At 33.6% G+C, this 24,176-nt stretch overlaps 1 pseudogene; it reads right to left on the minus strand.

Annotated features, from left to right (window-relative positions):
- Nucleotides 1-1,934: 1,934 nt before the first annotated feature.
- LOC149551096 (uncharacterized) lies at nucleotides 1,935-19,777 on the minus strand (annotated as a pseudogene).
- Nucleotides 19,778-24,176: the final 4,399 nt, after the last annotated feature.

Raw genomic sequence — 24,176 nt, forward strand, 5'->3', positions numbered from 1 at the left:
AATATCTTAAAAAATGAAAATGAATGATTTGACAAATTTTATACCTATAATCATAGAATTCCAAGAAACTACATTCCCCTGAGGCATATTGTGCTAAAGCCATTACTTGAAGGTCTAAGGAATCGAAGCTATAATTAAATTCTGATACCACTTGTTAGAGGGTTTTCATTGCACAAAAAATCTAATCTATCAATGCCCGATAGAACCACTCAACTTATAGTACACATGAGGCAATTAAGCCCTTGTAATAAATCTCGAGACAAGTGCTGAACATTTTACTAGCAATTTAGTTACAATAGTATCAAGCAAATGATTTTGCAAATGAACAACAAACTAACTGGTCTTGATCTTGGTAGAAGCTCTATGATTAAATACAACTCATATAAGTAACCTTTTGGAATGTCCGAATACTTCATCCCTAAAAACATTATGATGACCTCTTGGAATGTTCTTGGAATGTCCTAATACTTAATCCCTAAAAACATTATGATGAGTGCTTTATGGACAATTTACATTTATAAAACATCATATAATTTATACAAGCTATGAAAAGAAGTTCCTACTTGAGAAATGTTCCTTATTAACAATTTCAAATAGAAACATAGAAATGGGAATAAAAAATATAAGGTAATCATAAAGATCAATGATTCTAAAGAAGTTGGTTTGGCACATAAGATTCATGTTCATTTCATTGAAATGTCTTCATTTATGACTTGATTTTCCTTGTTGATTCATCCACGTAAAGGGTATTCAAGGATTTGTTGCTGATACTCTAATACTGACTGTTGTTTCACAAGAGATTTTAAGAAACAACAGTATTCCTTCATAAATGACGGATGTTCATTTAGAGCCCAAACTCTGGAATCCTAATATTGATTACAGGATCACAGGATCAATGTGTGAGAAATTTCATTTGAGAGGATTAAATAAAATAATTTTTCTTACTTTGGAAGTATACTTTAATCTTTTAGAATTCACTCTTTAATCGATGGCATCAGTGATGCTACACAACATTTATTCTTAATTGAACATCTTGAAAATATTTATAAAAGATATTATTCATATTAAAATAGATATTGATAACCATATTGGATGCTTAAGTTTTTTAAGGTTGTTAAAGATTTGTTAACAAAATAAAAATCTGAGAGCAACTAGCTTTTTTGCAGCTAGACTTCTGAGATGCTTCAAGTTATTTTTTAGCTTGGTTGTCAAAGATGATACTTTGATTGAATTATAGCGAACCATTTTCATATGAATATGAATTTACAAATTACAAGTTTTACATAAGGAATTAGATATTCTTGATTCGCTGATCCTTTCTGCTTTGGTTTTAATCTTTCATATTTCTAATCTAAAATATATATTTTTGCAGTTGGAAGCTATGCCAACTTGTAGTTTGGCATAGAGATTCCTAAAAGCTATCTAATCTTTAAAAGCAGTCTCTATAAACAATTCCTTGAAAAACCTTTATTAGCTTACTTGAATCGAGTAGTACATGCAGACCAGACCATATTAATCATGCATGGAAAATCATCTTGTTGTGTGCCCAAGGATGAAACTATAAGGCTTCTGGAATTAGTAGTATGTAGTTCTTTCTACCAAGATTCCCTAGCTTCCAGCTACTAATGAATCAAATCCTTTCATGGAAATCTTCTCCACCCCTGAGGTTTGAATTGGAGTCTTGATAAGTAAAAGTTTGACCTCTAGGATTGACCAACTAAAAATAAAATAAGATAAATCTAGGGAATCTTTGCCAAAGATAGATATTAAAAAAAATAAAATTAATTTTCCTTTTCTTTTCCCTTGCATAGGGACTAACACTCTCCACAAGGACTACCTTGGGAATATTGGTAGTAAAATAGTCCCAAAATATAGAAAAGGAAAAAGTTCAGGATTTCATACTGTAGGTATCATTTTTAATATATCCACAGTTCTCAGAACTTGTAATTGACTTTCAAAAATGTCACCACCTCTTGCTGAAGCACAAAATCAAATGAATGTCTCAGAATTAGTTTCCAAGTTAAGTTAATCTGAGATGGTGTAAGAACTACCATGCCTAGGTTATATTTATGTAATTGGACTACAACACTTCTGGAATAAAATTGTATCAGAGCTTTTGTATCAATTGATAAGTAGGAGATACTTGTGCTCCAATTATCAATTGTATAAGAGCTTTTGTATCAATTTATCAGAATATACTTGGTGTTCCATCATTAATGAGGACTGCGATTGAAATGTTGATTCTACAAGCATTCTAATTCACTATAATGCACTGTAGATATATTGTCCTTCGATAATTGGACAAACCCCAAATGTGTGTAATGCGTGGCTTTAGTGTTAATACGTGTATCTATATAGTTGTTCAAACCAGATTCAATTTCTGTAGGAACAGTAGAAATGTGCTTAACGAGCATATATATCATCAATTGCATGCCATTTCATCATTTTCTGTTCTTAAATATTAAAATTGATAAAGTAATAATTTAATCAGCAAATCATTCATACTTTTTCGACTGAAAATAGTTAACATGAAGGTACTATATGTGAAGTATCAACAACCCTAGTTTTTAAAACCTTTAATTCCAATACCCGCACAAACCCTGGAGAGAGATTTTCAATGACAGGCTTTTATGAAAGACCTAATTCTAATCTAACAAATTTATTTAGTATGAACAACTCTATTTTTTAAAACCTTTTACTTCATTCCCCACCCAAACCCTGGAGAGAGGGGATTTCAATTAAGGGCTTTCATGAGAGGCCTAATTCCAATCTATCAAATTAAAAATTGCAAAATCTAGTGAATTCAAAAGAAAAAGCTGGCATAGATAGTGGATTGCCTAGAGAGATTGGGCTCCCTTACTTTGTGTAAAAAACATACGAGGAAGACATCCTAAGACTCAAAAGCCTCTATTTTGATCCATATGTGGAACAGAGCAGCGCGTCAAGATTGGGTTGGTCAAGACCCATCTGATCAATCAATCTATAAGACCCATCACCCTCTCAAAGGTATACCACTGAAGAATTTTACCCACTCAATGAAATAAGGATTCTCATAATAGGGAATGAGAAAGTTCAAAATATCTATAAAAATTTGTCTAAAAAAAAGAATGAAAAAGACAATATCTAAAAGTTCAATTGATAGCACAAAAGGGAGAAAATGATATGATTCTCCAATGACTTGATTCATTGATGATCAACAATAATGAGTAATCGATACAATACAAGTAAATGTGCCTGAATATAACTAGGAGTAATGCAAGTGATGAACATAAGTTATAAAAACTAAGCACGTGTCCACCAAAGGTGGATTATCCTCCATTGTGGGTGAAATTATGTGCAACAACGAGAGGATAAGAACACAAAGATGGATCACACAAAGAGAGGTGTGAGACAACAAGTGCTCAAATAAAGTGCAAACTCTTAGATGTTTACAAGACAACTAGTATGAAAATGCATTATTCTAAATAAATTAAAATAAAGAAAAATTAGTAATATCTAATTACACCAGAACTATCCTCTATCGAGACTTAAAATTATGAAGATAGACAAAGAAAGCATTTTAGGAGTGATACAACAAGTCTTACCAATAGACATAATAAAATGCAACTTGCGGCTCCAGGGAATATGGAGTACCACCAGTACAAATGCTAAAACTTTGGTGCATCAATTAGAAGTAATGGCAAACCAGCAGCTACAAAATATATTATTTTGAGTCAAATAAGCCATTCTTGGGACTCCTAACCAGGATTTAGAGGCAGTTTCTCGCTACTTGTAGCAGATTAAGTTATCAAGAATGAAAACCACAATACAACATGATTCAAAGGAAAAAATGCTATGGAAGAAAGGCAAACTAGGAGGATGCAAAGAACCGGTGTATATCATGAATGCCATAGATGCAACCAATGCAACACTACGTTCAATCTAGCTTGAGCCAAAAATAGTGAGTGCAATCACTCCAAGAAGTGCACAGCCGATATGAGATACAAATATGTTGTACTTCTGCAAATAAAATTCAAAACCTTGTTAATTTAAAATGCTCTTACAATGTTTGTTTGTATTTTCTTAAGATGCTACAACAAAAATGGGTTTCAAGAGTTTTCAATCCTAATCGTACAGTTGGTGCTGCTAGAGTACTAAACAAAATAGCACAGATGGCACCAAAGGGTGCAATAGTTAATTGCAGCCCTTTAGGTGCAATCATCTTGTCCACATATCCCACAATAGACATTGCCACAAATGCCCCTGAATAAAAATAAGTGAATAAGCTAAACTGATCAAACCACAAACCACCAAGAAATATTCATACTGGTTGTAGATATATGCTAGATTACACTGATTATATAATACAATTTACATTGGCCAGATAAATTAGGAATCTATTAAGTGCCCAAAAAAATCTTTGAATGTGCAAGATGTTGATTTCTTAGGGTTTTGAACAAGACATGATTATCAGATTGCTACAATCCATTTCTAACATCAAATTTTGTTTTTGGATTCAATTGTATATGTTTTTTTTTGGGATAAAGAACATAAACAATGGATCCAGAAACAATATTTGATATGTACGACATGATTAACCCAAAAAAAAATGAATTTAGCAAAGCAAGCTGTATAGCTAAATACTTAAACATTTTCCTTTTGATATTTTCTAGAGTGACTGCACAATCCTGCAAGCTTTTCACGACCTAGAAAACATTCCCAAACATTGCTAATGCAGGGGAAGAAGCTGTTGGACGTATTCCCTAGTTGTGCATTGGAAAATGAAATGATCAATTTGAATTCACTCTATTTGAATGATTTTTATCTGAGTGCGTATGCCAAAACATGGGTTTATAAGTTTTTCCACTGTATTCTACTGCAACTCCTCTTAAGTATCAATATGTACTAAATTGGCTCTGAGAGTATTGTGAGTTTGATGAGTTGGGTAGTGGAAGAAAGACAACTAGTAGTTGCGAAAACTAAGAATAGGAACACCACCTAAATTACACAAAGGATGACGGACTCTCACCCAGGGTTGGTATAGATGCCTCTATCATGTTTTCAAGAGAGTATTCTTTCTCATGTGAAGCCAAGTAATGACATAACCAAAGTACATGCACTTATTTTTCTCCAGAGCATGCAATGTCAAGAACAAAAACACCATAAATTCACATCTATCTACCAAAAGTTAAGTATAATTTTTTGAGTTTTAGTATCATATTTTACCAAGACCAATACATAATGTCTCAGTCACACCCAATACCTCAAAAAGAGTGCCCAATAATAAACCTGATGAATAGCTTCACAGTTTTTGAAGCCAGATGACAATGCAGATTTTGAGCCACCTGATGAACAGCTTCACAGTTTCTTGGATTTAAGCAAAAATCATATATATGCATGTTCTTGTGTCTAATGTCATATGTTGCATAGTAATTAATATCTCTTGTACAGATTACACTGATGTTGGTATATATTATGCTCTCTTCTGTATTAGAACATTCTAACCTTTTATTTATGGATATGGTGCTCGATTTGGTCACACTGTAATCTGTATCTAGTGTCTCATTTGTAATAGCTGGTTTAGTAACTACATAGATAAGCTTAATGTGATTGTTAGAAAAATATTGTTATGTAATGGTGTTTCATGTGCTGGCCAAGGCTGGTTTGAAGGCCACCCAATTCAATACCCTGCTAGCATTTATAGATACAGAGTTCTATAATATCATGAAAAACAATCAATATAATAAAGCTCATTCTCTTTGTAACATTTTTGGCTTTCATTTTAATTTCATCTTTTCTTCTATTGTGATAGGCAAGCTAGAGAGAAGTGCTATATTGAAGGCCATATCATGTGCAAGATTTAAAGAAACTACTGAACCTCTAATTTGTTTGACTGGAGGTAGATTCTTGATTCTTTGCCTTAGAACAGTATCATCTTCAAAATCCTATATGAAATATATATGACCATTTAATTTCTTCAATATTCCCTATGGATGTTCCTATCTAACTATATATCTTTTAATTGCATATAATAACTAATTTATGTGCTTTTTCATGACTATGTTTGACTCATATAATTGTGATCTCTCTAGCACTATGATGTCATTTAATATGTCTTGCTAAAGTTTGTAAATTTTGTTCGTTTTTCCATGTCATGTAATATGTCTTGGCTTGTAGCTTATATGTTTTGAAATTGTTGTTAGGCCTTGTAGCTTGTACAATTTGATTGCTAGAGAGCTTCTACAGCTAAGCAAGAAGGCCGTTGCATGAGTTATAGCCGTGCGCTCGGGTATGAAAATTGTATATTTTTAACCTAATGTATATTTTAACTAGAATTTTAGCTTATATGTTTTGAAATTTCTTTTAGTGGCTTAATGTTGTAAGGTCTCTTGAAATAAGACCTTCAGGTGGTTGGTCAAAGTTTTACAAATAATATTATCCACAAATTTGCCTAGAGCAATTGACTGAATGTTATAAAAGGTGATTGGGTTAAATGTCTTAGGAATAAAGTCAAAGAAAGTATTTTTAAAATATTAAAGTATTTAGCTAGATCTAAGAAGATTTGTGTACTTTTGACAGTTTTTCTTATTTTGTGAAAGTTTTAGACCGAAGTTTTCATAGCTCGATTTTTGCTTCTTGCAAAGAACGATCATGTCAGATAATATAAGTGAAGAACAAAATAGGGAGACAATCGATAGATTGTGGTCTAACTTGAAAAGAAAAGGTGATGGAAAATGTTATTGTCCTTGCAAAATTTGTAAGGGCTTAAACCATAGAAGACTGCTAATCAAAATAGTTAAGAGACATTGTAGGGAGAATGGTCACATTGAAGGGGGACATGACTATCATCCATTGGTAAGTTGTTCATTATATCATTTTAACAATTTATATACATATGAAATCACTTGATGATTGGTTGATGATCACGGTTTATTTATGTTAATCAATTTTATATAGGTTGATCTCCCCAGGGAAGTACATGATATGAACCACAACAATTCAAAGAATATGGTTTTCGAACTGGAGGAACATGGAGTTGCAAATATCCAAGGTGAAGATAATGATCCCATGGAAGATGATGATCATGTGCCAGAAAACACAACTGAAGATGATGGTATAAATACATTGATCCATGACACATTTAGTCCAAGCATATCTGATCATGATGATGATGATAGCCTCGATGTACCTCTACTTGAACTTGAAGGTTATGAATGGTTTATCCAACATAACAATGTCACATATGTTAAGGTATGTCATATATGTCTTTATAGTTAACAAAGGGTGAATAATGTACCACTAATATTGTTTATATTAACAACTTATATTTTTTGTTGTAGATTGATAGGTGAGTTTATGTTACCACCATCAAGTATTCTACCTCACTCATATCGAGAATTATCTATTGTTATGAAAGATACTGGAATGGAGTATCAAGCAATACATGCTTGTCCCAATGATCATATTATATATTATAAAGAACATGAATTTGCAACACAATGCCCTGTATGTCATACAAGTAGATATCAAACAGATTGACTAACAAAAAAGGTGCCTCAAAAGGTTCTGCGTTACATTCCCCATTATTCCATAGATGCGACAATTATTCAGGTGTAGTAGCTTGGCTCAATTTATGGATTATCATGCATGCAATAGAAGTCGAGATGACATTATTTGAATCCCTGCGGATGGTTCAACATTTATGCACATAGAGGAAAAGTGGCAACACTTCAAAGAAGAACCTCATAATCTCAGGCTTTCATTGGCAGCGGACGGTGTCAATCCATTTGAAGAGATGAGATCTGTTTACTCAGTGTGGCCTTTTTTTGTTATCAACAATAACATTCCTCCATGGATGTCAATAAAGAGGGAGCACATTATGTTGGTAATGATTATTCCAGGTATCTTATCATTTGATAGTTATTAATTTACATGTACTTACAAATCTTGTAGTAAAACAGTCACAATAATTATGTAATGTTACTGTTCATTCAAGTATGTAAATATCAAGTTAAAGATATGAATGTATATATTGAGCCTCTTATCGATGAGTTCATGCACTTATGGAACGATGTCGCTATGTATGACATGTCTAGACCAATAAGACAAAGACAATTTCAATTCCATGCAATACTTGCATGGACAATACATGATGCCCCAGGTATAACACATTTTTGTGGTATGTTATAGTGAATTCAAGTTGCGCACAATAATTCTAATTATAAAAATCAACATATTTAATAATCCAATTATATCATTATCTTGTAGGTCTTCAAACAAAGGGAAAATTTGCATGTCTAGTTTGTGGTCCAAAGATGAAATCTTGTCATTCAAAAAGTTTAGGAAAGTAGGTGTTTGATGAGTGTAGACTCTTCCTCCATAGGAATCATAAGTATCAAAGTACAAAAAAACATCTTTTCAATGGGAAAGAAGAGACTACATCAAAGCCACGAAGAATGACACCTCGCTTATGGAAGTTGGAATATAATGGAATTAATCGTTGAGGTAATGTCATTCCACCATTTGGTTTATGTTTGTAATTTATATATTTCTATTGTGATTTTTGTTTACTAATTGTGTAATTGATGATCATGAAGGTCATCAAGGGAGCACTGACAACCTTCTAAAGGGACTAAAAAGCTATCCTAGACAATTTAGCAGGTTGCCCTACTATGAGCACTTACAAATTGCACATTTGTTTGATACTATGCATATTATAAAGAATATAATAGAGACATTGTGAAAAATATTGGATGGAAGGCATGACAAAGAAAAAATTGTCAAAATTTGTAATGACATTCATGAATCCAATCATGCATTGAAGAATTTCATTCACTCAAATAGCAATAGAGATCATATTAATATAAGTGCCCCTCCTTGGTTATTAATGGAGCAGCAAAGTGATGCCATAAAAGAAGTCATACAAAAAATTTGATTTCCCACAGGATTTGCTGCAAACATAAACAACCTCATATCAAAAAAAAGTGAATTTGGGCCAGGGCTCAAAATGCATGATTGGCATACTTTCATCAAAGTAAGTTATGTTCTTCTGTATTTACAATATATTCATAAACTATGTGTACTATTCATTATGTTATGTTAGAAAACAATGAAATGATTGGTTTATAATTACTGCAGTACGTGCTTCCTCTATCTCTCCCAGAGCCCTTCAACAATAACATCAAACAAGTGATATATGATCTTGAAAAATACATGAGGTAAGCAGTAATATCTATTTAAATTGTTATATATATTTATTATATTCATGATTTGTTTTTCTTGCTATGTAATCTATTGTATATTATTTTGTAAAGTCTCATATCTATATTTTTTTTGTGACTTGAATCTCTTAATGTAGGTGGTTGTCATCTAAAGAAATCCATAAAGAAGATATAAACTATTGGAAGAGAAGAATTCCTCATTTACTATGTAAAATGCAAAAGTGTATACCTCCAACTTTTTTCAATGCACAGGAACACTACCTCATACACCTAGTTGAGGAGATTGAATTGTGTGGACCTGTACACACTAGGTCAATGTGGATGGTTGAGAGGCACTTGAAATATTTGAAAGCTTTGGTTTGACAAAGAGCACATCCTAAGGGTTCTATGGTAGAGGGATATATGGTATACCAGACTATGGTGTACATTACTGAATATCTTCCTAAGTTTGCATCAAATATCCATGTAGATCGCATTTGGGATCTTAAGCCTTTTAAAAAATTAGAAGGGGAGTAGTTGATGGGGAAAGGTACATTAAGGAAAGTGAGAGGTAATAAATTATAAGATGTTATTGTAATAAATTATTTCTTAATCTTCAAAATAAATTGGTTGTAAGTTGTCTATTTTCTTTTGTACAGGTGCTCGAGAGTGGGATGCATTACATTTGTATATTGCAAACAATCTTGATTGGATGACGGTATGGATTGAACAATGTCAACATTCTGGTTGGACATTAACATGGGAAGGTGTATCTTCATTGGTTAAAGAAGCTCATCGTAATGGAGATTCCAATGTTACGCAAAGGGAAATAGATTTAGCATGTGGTTTAAGATATTTCCAAGTACATACAAATTTATTAATCACCCGTATGTTTATCAACTCATGATACAATAATTTTGACATGTTTCACATATTATTGTAGGTTAAACACCACAAGGCTATGTTCTATAATGGTCAAAAATTTTGCATCAAAGTGTTGGATGACACGAAGAAAACTTGTGATTTAGGAATAACTGCAGTCTTTCAAGTGACTAATATTTCATCTTGAAACAACTTAATCCAAATGATCCTGATAGAACTGTTATTAAACATGATAATGGATTTACAATGGTTAATAAAAGGTCATTTGAGGCAGTTGGGGATGAGCCCTATGTTCTTCCAAGCTAATGTGAGCAGGTATTTTACTCAGAGGTTCCACATAAACCGGGTTGATCATTTGTTATTAGACATGAATCGAGAGGAAGGCCAATAAAGTATAATGCAATGGAAGAAGAAGATACTGAAGAAGTAGAAGATGATGTAGATGCTAATACCGATGATGATGATGAAGATGATGTTGATGTTGATGATGATGACGATGACAATGACAACGATGACGATGATGATGCCCAGGATGATGATGATAATGACGACGATGATGATGATGATGAGGATGATGATAATGATGATGATGACTACGATGATGATAATGAAATTTAGAGGCATGCCATCAATCCTTAATCTATTTAATATTCATTTCTTGATAGAAATATATTTGTCTTATATGGTTACATAGTTTAGTGATTATCTATTTAAAAGCTACAAGTTTCAACTAGAAATAGAATATTACTTATCTAAATTAACTATTAATCTAAATTAATTAAATAAAACTATTTAAAACACATATTGATGCGTGAATGTATTGAGCTTTATTTTCTTTCAGGTCAAAAGCATTTGTAAGTGTTTAGTTTAGAAAAGGGAATTTATTAAATATCTATAAAAGGGAGTTGTACCTAGAACAAAATTCATAGGGAAAACATAATATAAGTGCTTAGCCCTTCACTACGCCTACTTCCCTAGTAGGCTTATAATGTAAGCCTAATTTATGTGTTATATTGTGTACCTTTTAATGTTTTTAATTTTTATGTGATGCTTAAGATGGATGTGATTATGCTCACGATAATTGAATTACATTTGCAGGAAACTGAACCCCTTTCAGGAGCATCCCGCATAGTCTCATGGATCGACAGGTATAAGTCAATACTCTTTATAGATAGTCTATTTAATACACTTATCAGTAGTAAGATTGATGTCTTCTAAGATCTCTCCCATTTGTAGGTACCAACGAATAGGTATTTGTCAGAAGTGTCTTCCTTGAGTGAGGGAATTATAGGAATAGAAGAGGAAAGTGAGACATGCAATTTATCTAGAATAGGGAGATTAACTAGAGGTCAAAGGACTAGAAGGAAATTCAATAAATGCATGAAATTTTTTCTTGCTCAAGGGGGTTCATGTTCTTATGATGATGAGATGGAAGGCGACATTGAGGTGCCCTTGAGGTACCAACATCTACAAAAATATTAGGTATCCAAGGAACTTCCTCTAATAAACACTAATTTTTGTGTTAACGAGAGGATATATCGCATAGCACCATCATCATTGCATGGTTTGGGCCTATTTTCTATGGATGGCATAAAGGTTTCTTACAAAAAAGTTTCTGAATTGATGGAGTATGTTGGACCATGTTACGATTACAAAAGTTGGATGCATATTGTTCAATATAAAAAAAGTATGCATAGATATGCCCTCTCAGAAAATTATAAACAATAGCTAGACAATAATCAAAGTAAAAGTGTGGCTATATACATTGATGGAAGGCCAAAAGCAACAAGGAATATTGCGGGTTTTATAAATAGTACATGACCTGGGTCAACTATAAAGCAACCCAATTGCATATTTGAGGTGCACAAGGGAAATCGTGTATTCATCTGTGCGATAAAATCAATACGTGCAGGGGAAGAGCTTCTTATTGATTACAATTTGAACTGCATAGATACAAACGAGGCTACTATCATGGGGTGGTACATACTATTAAACCAACTTCTAATCAATGACACCAAAATACCATTTAGTCAATAAATTTTTGGCTAACATTTTTATACTTGATCTTTGACACAGGGGCACAATATGGAGCAATTGCCCAGAGGGGATGCTGGCGATGTTCCTGGCTCATCTACACATGAGCAGGTAAAACTCATTGTAATTGTGCAAACTAGATAGAATCAAAATTTTATTTTTTTAATGTTGTTTTCTTCATTTTTTTGGAGTAATTTTGATAATACTAATACTATTGTTGTCACAGAGGGCCAGTGGTCGGAGGGAAGGAAAGGAACTTGTAGTCCCTTAGCAAATCACCCCTAAGGAGGACCCTTTTTATATTGATTTAGCAGAGACCAATGACCCGATCGGTTCGATTAAAAAGTTGCTAAAGAAAAGTGGTAAAGAAATTATACGTTTGGCAACCATTAAGCCTACTACTCAGGAAATAAAAGATAGGGCATCTAAATTGTTGCACACCTCTGAAACCTTAAAAGTAAGTATTAATAAATTTTTTAATTATAACAAGAGTTCAATAATGGTTTTTATGTTATGCTCTTTTATGGAATTAATTAAAATATGGATGCATTGTCTTTACAGAGGTTTTTGCGTGATTTCGAGCCCCATTCCCATTATGAGGGTGCTGCAGGTGGTTGAGGTAGATTGCATGTTCCATTCCCCACTTGTGTTTTCCACTGAATATATATAGGAATTATCATAATCATTGACAATACATGCTCGAACAATCCTTTTTTTTAATGCTCTAACAATATTGTCCATGCTAGTCCACGCGTTCTATATTTATGCATGCTCTAACAATTTTATTCTTCAGCTTCAGATCTTATGATGACGTTGCCTCCATCCAGGACAACCACAAATCTCTTTTCGATTGCTGAGTTGACAACACACAACTTACAGGCATTGAATGTTGCACCATCTACTGGTACACAAATCCCTCTTTTTCTCTCTTTTGTTATGTGTTTACGATGTAGATTTTAATGACCCCCCTTTGGTAGTCACTCAACGTTTAAACTTTTTTCACAATTTTTTTACAACTATTTATTTGATACACCTTTGGTTTTTATAATTCATGTGAATGATTAACCAGACTCACATGTCTACTGCGTTTGAACTCAAACATTACTTTTTTGTGTATTTTTAACATCTTCTTGCATGAATCATCACCTTCTTTTGACTGTTACAATTGTTGACTCCTGTTCAGTTGCTATTTCAATGAGTACACCAAGCCTGCACAAATTATGCTTGTTCACTATAGCTTGAACAGATTTACACTAACCACTAATGCTATCATGGCTTTTAAAAACTTCGTTATGGCTTAATACATATCTGGTGGGCATGTATGGCCTTTCCTATAGATAGAAATGAATGTGAATGTGCTTCCTATATGCCAATTCTTTTACCCACGAGTTCCAACAAATGTTTGCTTCTACTTAACCTATGCTAGTTCTGCCACATCGATGAGGAATGGAGCTATCAAATTGCATAAAAGGGTATGGGTACACATTCTTGCGCAATATTCTCAACACTGACACATAGATGTATAGCCTCATATCCTTGTGATGCCTCAAGAAGGTCATGTGTTTCATCAGATTGTAGCAACTATAAATTTTCCTATTTGTTTCTTCCTTTAGCTATCTTGACATTGATCACTATCTCCATTGGAAGCCACATAATGAATTGTTATACTTTGCTTCTTCATGTCTATTCATTTGACTATCTTTTGCTAATCTCTTGTAATTTTTTATGTTTTGAGGTCCAATTCCTTTCTACTTAAGCCTATATCCCTCATGTCATGATCTGGCATACCTTTTGTGACTAGAGTGGTCAATTCTTTCATAATTAAAATGGTGTGCATATTGAGTTGCAACATCTTCACTACAATTAATCGATAAATACATGCATTATGGCTCCTATTTGATAGAGTATTGCCTAGTCCTATCATGTTGAAAGTGGAGTATATTCTTGAGGTGCAACATTGTATAGATGCAATAGATCGACCAGCTTGGAGGCCGAAGCCATTATTTGAGTTGTATAGCTGTAAATATCTCTGTCCATGTTCTTACCCTGTTTATTTTTACAAAATTTTCAAAAATTTTGGCCTCAAATTCCCCATGATCTTAATATGATTAGTTGTCCTTTACACTCTCCAGTTGAACTCTGTTTAGCACTTGGATGACCAAGCCATGTTTTTGTTTGTGATATTTCATAAGACCATCTACCATATATATCTGCATGGCAAGCCCTCGATTTGGAGAAATGATGATCAAAAGTATGCCATTGCAAGGTGTAAAACATATATGGTATAACAATTCTACAACTAGCATTAAAAAGCACTTTCCTGAGCTAGTTTTTCCACATTGTCAGAGAATTCCTTTTCAGAAATCCACAGTGACATTTTAGAGTTAGTTCTATTCCTTATTTTTCCTATAGGGAACATTGTACTAATGCACCTGTGACTACATAGAATTACAACTAGTTGGAGAGGAAATAAATATTAAGATTCGGGATCATTGATTAGATGTTCAACCATATCTAGTGAAATTTGATTTCCAAGAAATTCCCTTCTTAGCTGAAGCTTTTCCAATTATCTTGTAGCAAAAGCTTGATATGCTTCCATAATGGCAACTTCAACTTACCCCTTCTACTTGATGGCAAGTGACCTGACAGACGAGTCACAAGATTGCATACATCCTTGAGTAGTATCTTATTGCCCAGATATCAAAAATGTATCATGACTAGCCTTTAAACCATCTTCACATTAAAAATATTTTTTGCCATATGGCTCAATTGAAGGCTGAAATGATACTTCAGCATGACAATTAGATTCCACAAGATGGCTCTCAATTTGTTGTATATGAGGCTCCTACTGTTCTTGTTCAAGCAAAGAATGTGATTGTTGGACTTTGAAACTAAAGGCTTTCTCTTCCTAGATAAACCTCACTCAGATAGCATGCACTTGATCTTTTAAAAAAAAATCTCTTTTAACATTTTAGAAAATAGTTTGTATGCGTTCTCCCCAACTTCAACTTCTTTTGGCATTGTGCCAAACAACTCATGCCTGAGTTGATGCTGCAATTCAACTTCTGATATTCAAATCCACTGAAAATAGCTATTCTCTATGTAAAATTTATGAGAATCCTCATCAAAACTAATAGATGATTTTCTGCAAGGCTACTTTATGACATTCTTGGAGTAGACCATAACTGGAACAACATAACAGCTAGAGGTTAAAGATAATTCCTGCAGTTGTATGCGCTATCAAAGTTCAACAATTTTTTTTTTACAACTTTTTAACATCAATTATCATTTGTTCTTTTATACTTCATGAAAAATACTTATGAAACTTATGAAACTTTTTGCAATAGGAGCTGCAGTATCATTTCCTGGATGTTCCTATGTTCCTAGTACGGGAACAGTGAAGGATGTCATATTGATCATCAACGATGATGAAGGCACTCCATTAAAAGTAGCCAAAGTTCTAGGTACTTTAAGGTTATTATTCTATAGTGATATAATAGTAATTTAGTTTTTGATCACTCTTCATCGACTAATGATCCCATGATTGTTTTCTAGGGAATGATGTCTTTTGGAGAAAACTTGGTGATGAGTGTTTGTGAATAATCGAGCCCACCCTACGTACCTGGTGGAACATCATATCCTAACTAAAACCCCAAACCACTATTTTGATTTCATATCATTGCTAGAATAGTTTTCCTTTTCATCCATTTCTTGAACTATATTAAAGGTAGCTTCACTTCATTTATGAGTCTAACATGTTTTTTTTTACTTAAAAGGTGGAATAACCAAGACAAACCGTTGAAGGATGATCTTATAGAGAGCATGACCCAACTCTTTGGACCTCGTGCATTTGAGAGAAACAAGCTCCTTGAAAAAGTTGGTTTATGTTTGAAGTATATTAGGGACCAGTACAGAAAAAATTTATGGGATAACCCCAGGTACGAGCGTCCGCCCTATGTTCCTGAGGCTGAGTGGTAGGCTCTGATTTTGGATGGAAAGTATAAAGCTGGCAAGAAAAATAATATTACACTAGTAGAGAGTATAAAAAGGTATGTGATACTGTTGAGAATGTAATTATGTACTAATTAACCTCTATATTTATACTATCTAACATATTTCAAACTTTTCATAGATTGCCTGACACATCAAAGGCAACAAAGGCAAGACTAGAAAAGCACGGGACACACAAGCTCAGCTCTGGTGGTTTTTCAAAACTTCAAGCACAAGTTGTAAGTATTAGTAAATGAAAAATTGTATCAATTTTTTTTATATTGTGATGGGAAATGCTAGGATAGACTAGCTTGTCTATGCTCCTGATCCTCAACTTTTGCAACTTTTGTATTTCCTTTTGATATTTTAACTACCCTCCATTGGTTGATGAAACAATGCAAGTAAAATACACCATACCATGCAAAAATACAAGGCTCAGAGTTCAAGAGATGCCTCACAGAAGAGGATAAGAGAATTGGCTTCCAACAAGGCTATAGAGCCATGGCTGAATGGCTACGAGTTGAAATCAGTGTGGAAGGTTCTAATAATGATGCATCTGAGCCACAGGTAAATAAGCTAAATGAAATTTATTTCAAATTGAATACTTTACCAATTAGTCTATTTGATGTTAAGTTCCAATATAAAGTGAGTATATCTGTTTTAAGAAAGCAATGATAACAATGCGTAGGATGTTGGAATGGAGCCTCACAATCCTTCTACACAATCTGTTAATGCTGAAGGTTCACATGATGTGCATCCTAGTGGTGGAGGTATACATTTTCTATTAAATTTTTTATATGTAATTGCAATTGGTGTTTGGATTAACGTAACATTTTCTATAGCAGCTATAGAGGATCAGGGGTCGATGTTCATGAGTGTGTTGACGTTGAGTCCAGAAAAAATGATGTGGTCAGATCAGGTAAAGAGCACCACAGTTATGCTATTTAAAATAATTAAATACCCTTAAAAATTATAATAAATTATTTTTAATTTAACTCTTTTATTTGTTATTGCAGAGGACCCCCCTTTGCAACAGCATTGGAATTTGAGATCATCAAGAACATAGAAAAGAACAACTGATGAGGGGGGAATTGATGATGACGCTGATGCTCCTCTTAGAGCTTACATAGAAAAAAGAAATAGAAAGAAAAAAAAGAAATGATTGTCATCTACATACCTTAATTTATAATGATTTAATTTTATGTCTCAATGAATTTAATTATGTGCTAATGAATGTTCATGAATTATGTGTTAATGCAAAATATTGATGAATGTTGCATGTTTACGAATCTAATGTGTAAATGAATGTTATCATGTGATATTGATTGAATGTTACATTTTATTAATGGTTGAAAGAATGAATGAATGTTAGATGTTAACGGGGAATGTAGAGTGATGTTAGGGGGACGGGGGTGGGGCCAAATGAGCTTCCACCTTCACGTGGTTGGCCCTGTTTAGTAGAGAATATTACACTATTCTCGAAACAAAGTGAAGCTCAATAAGATACTAAATATTTCTCTATTTTGTCCTATATTTAGACTATTTTCCTATGTATCTAAGGCTTCGTGCTTTGAACTTTCATGACGTTCTAAACTTGTAGCTTTTTTATTGCATCCTTGGATCTCAGCACTGTCTTGGGATTGTGTTATCGCCAATGATATGATTATCATAATTAACTAGGGACTAATGTATTATCGATGCCAAATGTATTAGTGAATGGGAAAAGTTGACTAATGAATTGCTGAATAATATAAACTTCTGATTAGGCCATGAAAAAATCATAGAAAAATTCATTCAAGCAAAGCTTAAAGATCTCCAAACATTAGAACCATGCAAAGTGAATTAAGCATATTTAAAAGGTGATCTAGTAAATGTAGCTGGGCAAAATCTGCTAAATGTATGCTCACGTTGGTTGCATTTCCCTCTTCTTTAGGCAGGTCTTTTCTCTTGCATCTCAGCATGAAACAGACCGTTCTTGTTATTTGTTTGTTTAACTATTGTTTTTTCATCGACTAGGATGTGGTAGGCTTGCAGGTACTGGGTTCACAATGAAAGCATGGAAAATTTCATGAACTTTCTATGTCTATTAAATCACTGTTAATATTAGTCATTTTGTCAATGTAGAATACACATTTTGTCTATTGTTATGTTCATTCTGCATGATATGCATATGATATAGAGTAGATCTTAATATTTTGATTTGTAGGTAAATGAGAGTGTTGGTTGCAAGGAAAAGAATATGGAGATTAATAAGAAGGTTCTAATTTTGTTTGCAATACTATGCAACTTTTGCATTTGTGGCTCCACAAAATGAGGTCATCATTTTCTGGTATTATTCTTGGTTGAATTGTTGATCGATCATGATTTTCTTGTATTAGTCTTGGTTAAATTGTTAATCAGTATCAGTGAATGCCAAAGTAATTTGGATAATGAATTGCACAACATAGACGTAATGCTTGGAAGTTATAATTGTGTTTTATATATGAACAGTGCTTACATTGAATTTCTTTTGAGATAATCAATGTTCAAAAATTATAAGAGATTTTAGGAAGTTCGTGTTTGAAAATCAAATACCATATATTATTAAGGATATGAGTTCTCTATAGTCCGTTATAATTGAAAGCAATCTTGTAGGTTAAACTTATTTAATGGATCTCAATGACCTATTGTAGGTTAAACTAATTTTATGGACATTTCTAATCACACTCAATAATGTATTACAGAAAGAAAAAGGATCCAAAAGTTTAATCAAAAAAATTGTTTTCAATGTGTGTGCATAGTTTTCTTCTAATTTCCTCTTACTAGTGTTATATGATGTTCTAAAGTTTCCTAAAGAGGAACGTCTCTATCTAACTTGGTTATGCTTGTTGTGGGCACGATCTCAATGTGGACATCCAAGTTTTTCTAGAGTTACGTGCATACTAAGAATCCTTAATGTGGAAGGATTTGAACTGATATTACCTATCAATAGAATTATTTTTAGTGGTACATAAGGGAATAATCTTTTCATGATCTAATAGTCTAAAAATTGATTTCTTTTTTCTTGAGGCAATGTTGGTGTGCTCAATACCTGCTCTTGATGCTTTGATGTTTTTATATTCATGTTATTAGTTTTAACTACCTAATGTTAAAAACCACTACTTCAAACCTACTCATCAACTTGGCTCTGAGTGCATGATCAACCTACTTTCTTCCATCTTTCATTGTTGAGAAATGTTTTCTATTACTCCACCTAGTGTTTCATGTTGCTTCTGTACCCTCCTTGACAACCAACTTACACCACAACTTATGGGAGCATTTCTCACAATCTTCATTATAGGTTAAAAACTATCACATATATTCAATGATTTCTTTCTTCCTAGTTAAAAAATTAATGGGTATTATATCTTGTTATACACACCCATTGGCCCTAAGCATTGACTTATGTGTGTAATATAACCGGTGACAGTGCCACACCATGGTAGATTCATAAGGGATGCAATGAAATCTCCCAGAGTAGCAACATATGACCACATAATTGTGGGAGGAGGAACCCCAAGACGTCCACTAGCAGCATCACTTTCACAAAACTTCACAGTATTGCTTTTGGAAAGAGGAGGGAGCCCATATGAGAATAAAAACATTATGAGAGTAGATAATTTCTTAGCGAATCTAGCGAAAAATTCCCCAACATTGCCCTCCCAACAATTCATGCCAGAGGATGGTGTATACAATCACAGAGCACGTGTGTTAGGAGGAGGAATTCATTAGTCAACTTTGCCCATTCACTAATACATTTTATTACATCCTTGGATCTCAACACTGTCTTGGGACTGTGTTATCACCAATGATATGATTATCATAATTATCATAAGGTGCTAAAGAAAATTGGCAGAGAAATTATACATACTCAGCATCTCACCTCATTGTAACTAAGCCTAAATTGAGAGTTGAATCTTCAAAAAAAATCGCAAACCTGACTTTGATTTCCACTTTTTTGTATCATGAATTGTTTAAGTAGTATACAAATCTAGTCCTAATGTCATTATTGTTTTTTCTTGTGAAGGTATACGGGTAGGTATGAAAACTGTGTGCTATTTTAATGGGAAAACTTATGAATGGGTGGGAATAAGCCGACAGCGTAGTATTATGGGTAAGGTAAGTATTATCTTCATGCTCAATTTTCCTTATCCAAGTAGAAAAGTATACTATTTTAAAAAATTTCCAATCTAATTATATAGCTCTGGAAATAATGTATTCATAACGCAAAATGTTTACCTATCTCATCTTTTAGAATTGTCGATTGTATCTCTCAAATCTTAGGAGATTAGTTTTATGTGATGATAAAAATCTTAATTGAATTGAATCCAGAAACCAATCACTATGATTATAATAAATAGTAGAAATTTAATATTTGATTGTCTATAATTTCTAACTTAATATAAAAAATTCGACTGAAGTTAAATATCACATATATCATTTTTGAAGGACTATCAATAATATGTTATTATAGGAGTGAATTTTATAGACATTAGTAACATTTCAACAAATAAAGCTAGCACGAGTCATTAACCATCTCGAGTGTTGAGTGTTCGATCAAGGGATAAGTATTAACTGCAGTCCTATCATTACTTTTAGAAATTCAAGTCATGCTCCTCTAAAACTATAGAATGCTTTTTGATCCTCTTTTTAAAGAAGAATAATGGTTCAGATGCAAGAGTTTTATTAGAATTCAAGTTATTTTGTGTTTATTGGCCTTGATAGGAGATTTTTTGCTATGTTGTGCAATGGTAAGTGTTAAACTTTAATGCAGTGTTTAAAAATTCTATCGACATTGAATGACATACTGGACTCGACTGGCTGTAATTGGAGGTTATTACATGTTTGAATCATTTAGGAGTATAAGAGAGAGTCATCCCGTGAATGGCAGTTCTAAGCTAGTTTTTTTCGCGGGCATGCCAAGTTTGGGGGCATCGATAAATGAAAAAAGATTTCACTCCAACTTCACTTGGTGAGCTAACAACCTATAGCTTGAATTTTGCTCCCTTCTTTTCTGTGAGCAATTGTTAAGATCTTTGAAAGCTGAAAAGAAGCTGCTTTAAGTCCCCTTTCGCTCAACTCAACAACTTTTCAAGCTTTTAGCGCGACAATTGTTCAGAAAGTCATTTTTTTCTTTTTGATTTCAAAACGTCGATTTGTGGTGATTTTTAGCAGTGCTCAAGATTCCATTCAACTCAAGGCTGTCAAAGTTTTTGCAGAGGTATGCAATTTTGAAATTCTTTGATATCGTCTCAAAATTTGGGCTCAATCTGAATAAAATCCTTTTGCAAATGTTTTCAAAGAATAATAGATTATAGATTATTTGTCAAACTATAAAGTTTTGTGACAATTTTGAGAGATTATCTGTGAACAGAGGCTATAGATGTCTGCAAATGCTTCATTATAGACCCGTGTCTAAGTTCCTATGTGTGAAGCCATTAAGATCAATTAATGATTTGATTTCTTCACCAAATTTGGCTTTAATACAAACTAATTCCTTCTCTTGTCTTTCTATGCTTGAGAATTACTATTTTTCTTTGTCAATCTGGAAATAATTGGATACTTTAGATGTTGCCTATAAATAGAAGGATATCAAGCCATCCCTCAAATAAAAATGTAAGGTACATCCTAAAAATTTCCATGAGGCTAGAACATCTTAGGTATAGTTTTAGAGAATTAAGAAAGCATGGATGCTAAAAATGTATGCAATTTTTTTTTAATTGTACAGCGTAGCCTCACAATTGTGATGTCTACCACTAGCTTAGCGATAGAATTACTGTGGCGATGACGCCAACTGCTATCGCAATGCTAGGGGTAGAATTCACAATTGTGATGTCCGCCACAAGCATTGTGACGGGGTTAACTTGGCGGCGATGCCAACTTCCACTAGTTTTTTTTGTTTTACGACGTAGCCGTCGCAATTGCGATGATCGTCACTAGCTTAGTGACAAAATTGCTGTGCCGATGATGCCAACTGCCAATATAATGATAGTGGCAGACATCACAATTGTGATGTCTATGACAAGTATTGCGATGGGGTTTCTGTGGCAGTGACGCCAACTTCGGTCGCAATGGCCAGGTAGTCCGTCAAAATTGTGACGTTGGCCACAAGCATTGTGATGGGGTTGATGTCACAATAAAGTGGTTGTACAGCAATGGATAGGCATCATAATTGCAATGACATGGGATAGACATTGTAATTTGCAACTAAAAAAATGATGTCTATTACTGTTGCAGTGGCAACACATTGCCATCGTAATTGTGACACATAGCCATCGCAAATCAATGCAAAATGTATTAGTGACATTTGTGTTGAGTTATGCAATTTCATGTTTTCTTTGTGTTCAAACCATAGGTAGTAAAAATGGCTTCTAGCTCTAGGAAAACTCAAGAGAAAGAGTCGTTTGAGGTTCAACTAGTGTCTAATGAAGTAAAAAAACTTGACTTCCAACCAATCCCTAAAGTGGCATATAAAAATGACCCAATCAGAGCCCTATCTGTCATACCCCCTAAGGTATTTGTGGTTCAAGATGTTAGAAGATGTTACAACTATAAAATTAGAGCCATAGGAGATATGGAGATGAGGGAAGCCTATGAGAAGTTGCACGAAAATAGAGTATTGAAAGAGGAGTGCCAAATTGTTGAGAAGAAGGATTTGACATGTGCCCTAGAATTCCCCACAATTTTCAAAATTGAATGGATCAGGATAGTGCTTAATAGGATACATGATGGAAGCTTATGGTTGGAGGATGGCAAAATAAAAATAAAAAAATTGTTGTACATAGACTGACAGTGTACCCAACCCTAGATTGGCCAAAGACCCTTAGAAGTGATGCAAAGGATACAATTGAGAAGAACATTGGTGCCAAATGAAACAAGAGAGGAATGAAAATTGACACCATTCAAGACCCTCTTGTTGACTTTGCTATTAGAGTCATTGCACATAAATTCTATCAATCCAACAAAGTTAACAATGTGCCGTGCATTGCAATGGATGTAGGTTACAAATTGGTGAAAAAGGATCATTCTTATGATCTTGTAGAACTACAACTGTAACAAATTAATGAGAATTTAGTAGCAATAAGGAGAACCAAGGGAGCCTAATGCAAGTTTGGTGCTATTTTGATTTACATATTCTTCTATGTATAGAATGAGTTTCCTTCATTTGGTAAAGTTTTTTGGAAAGCAAATAGGTCTATCATAGCTCAAGTTAATGAATATATAGAACAAATGGGAGCTAATTTTGAGACCCTAATGACTAGCTATTTTGAAGACTTTAAGAAGACCATGAAGTAAAGGCTAAGAATACTAGTTTCATTTGTAGAAAATCATGTAAATGATGTATGATTTCTTTTAGATATTGACTATACCTATATTCAAGTAGCTACACCAAGAGTTAGATGGTTAAGACCTCTTGGCTATGAAATAAATATATATGACAGCTATAGCTACACTACTAGCTAAGGAAGTAGACAAAAGTGCACCACATTTTGGAACCTATGATGTGGTTAGGTCAAAGGTGGATATGGAGATGAAGATTGCCTCCACATTGAAGAAGAAAGACAAATTGGTTAAGAAGTTAAAGGCCAAATTTGGTGAGGGCACTATAGAAGGAGAAGAAGAAGATGAAGAAGCAAAAGATGAAGAAGAACAAGTAGAGGAAATGCTTGCTTTGACCCAAGGTATGGGTGAGGATGAATAAGAAGAGGAAGGTGTCAAGTGAGAAGCACCAAAGCCAAAGCCAAAGAAGAGAAAGGCATAGAAACAACTAGTTGCATAGCCAAAGGGGAAGAAGAAAGCAACAAATCCAAGCCTAGCCAAGCCAACTACAAGGGCAGATACCAAGGAAACAACCCAAGTGGCAAAGGAATAGGGGAAGAAAAAAAACATAGAACAAGGAGGGCCTATAGAACAAAAGAAAAGAAGAAAGTATTTTGTACCTCCAGAGTCTGATAATGATCAATTTAGATTGGTAAGGCATTCTACCAAGTCTAAATTGGAAATGTTTATAATAACATTAGAGATAATGCAGATCTAGCTAGTTTTAAGACCATTGATTTTAATAAATTGTCA

The sequence above is a fragment of the Cupressus sempervirens genome, chromosome 6 (assembly GCF_028749045.1).
Source record: "Cupressus sempervirens isolate cs-2001-9-10 chromosome 6, ASM2874904v1, whole genome shotgun sequence".
Classification (NCBI taxonomy): Eukaryota; Viridiplantae; Streptophyta; class Pinopsida; order Cupressales; family Cupressaceae; genus Cupressus; species Cupressus sempervirens.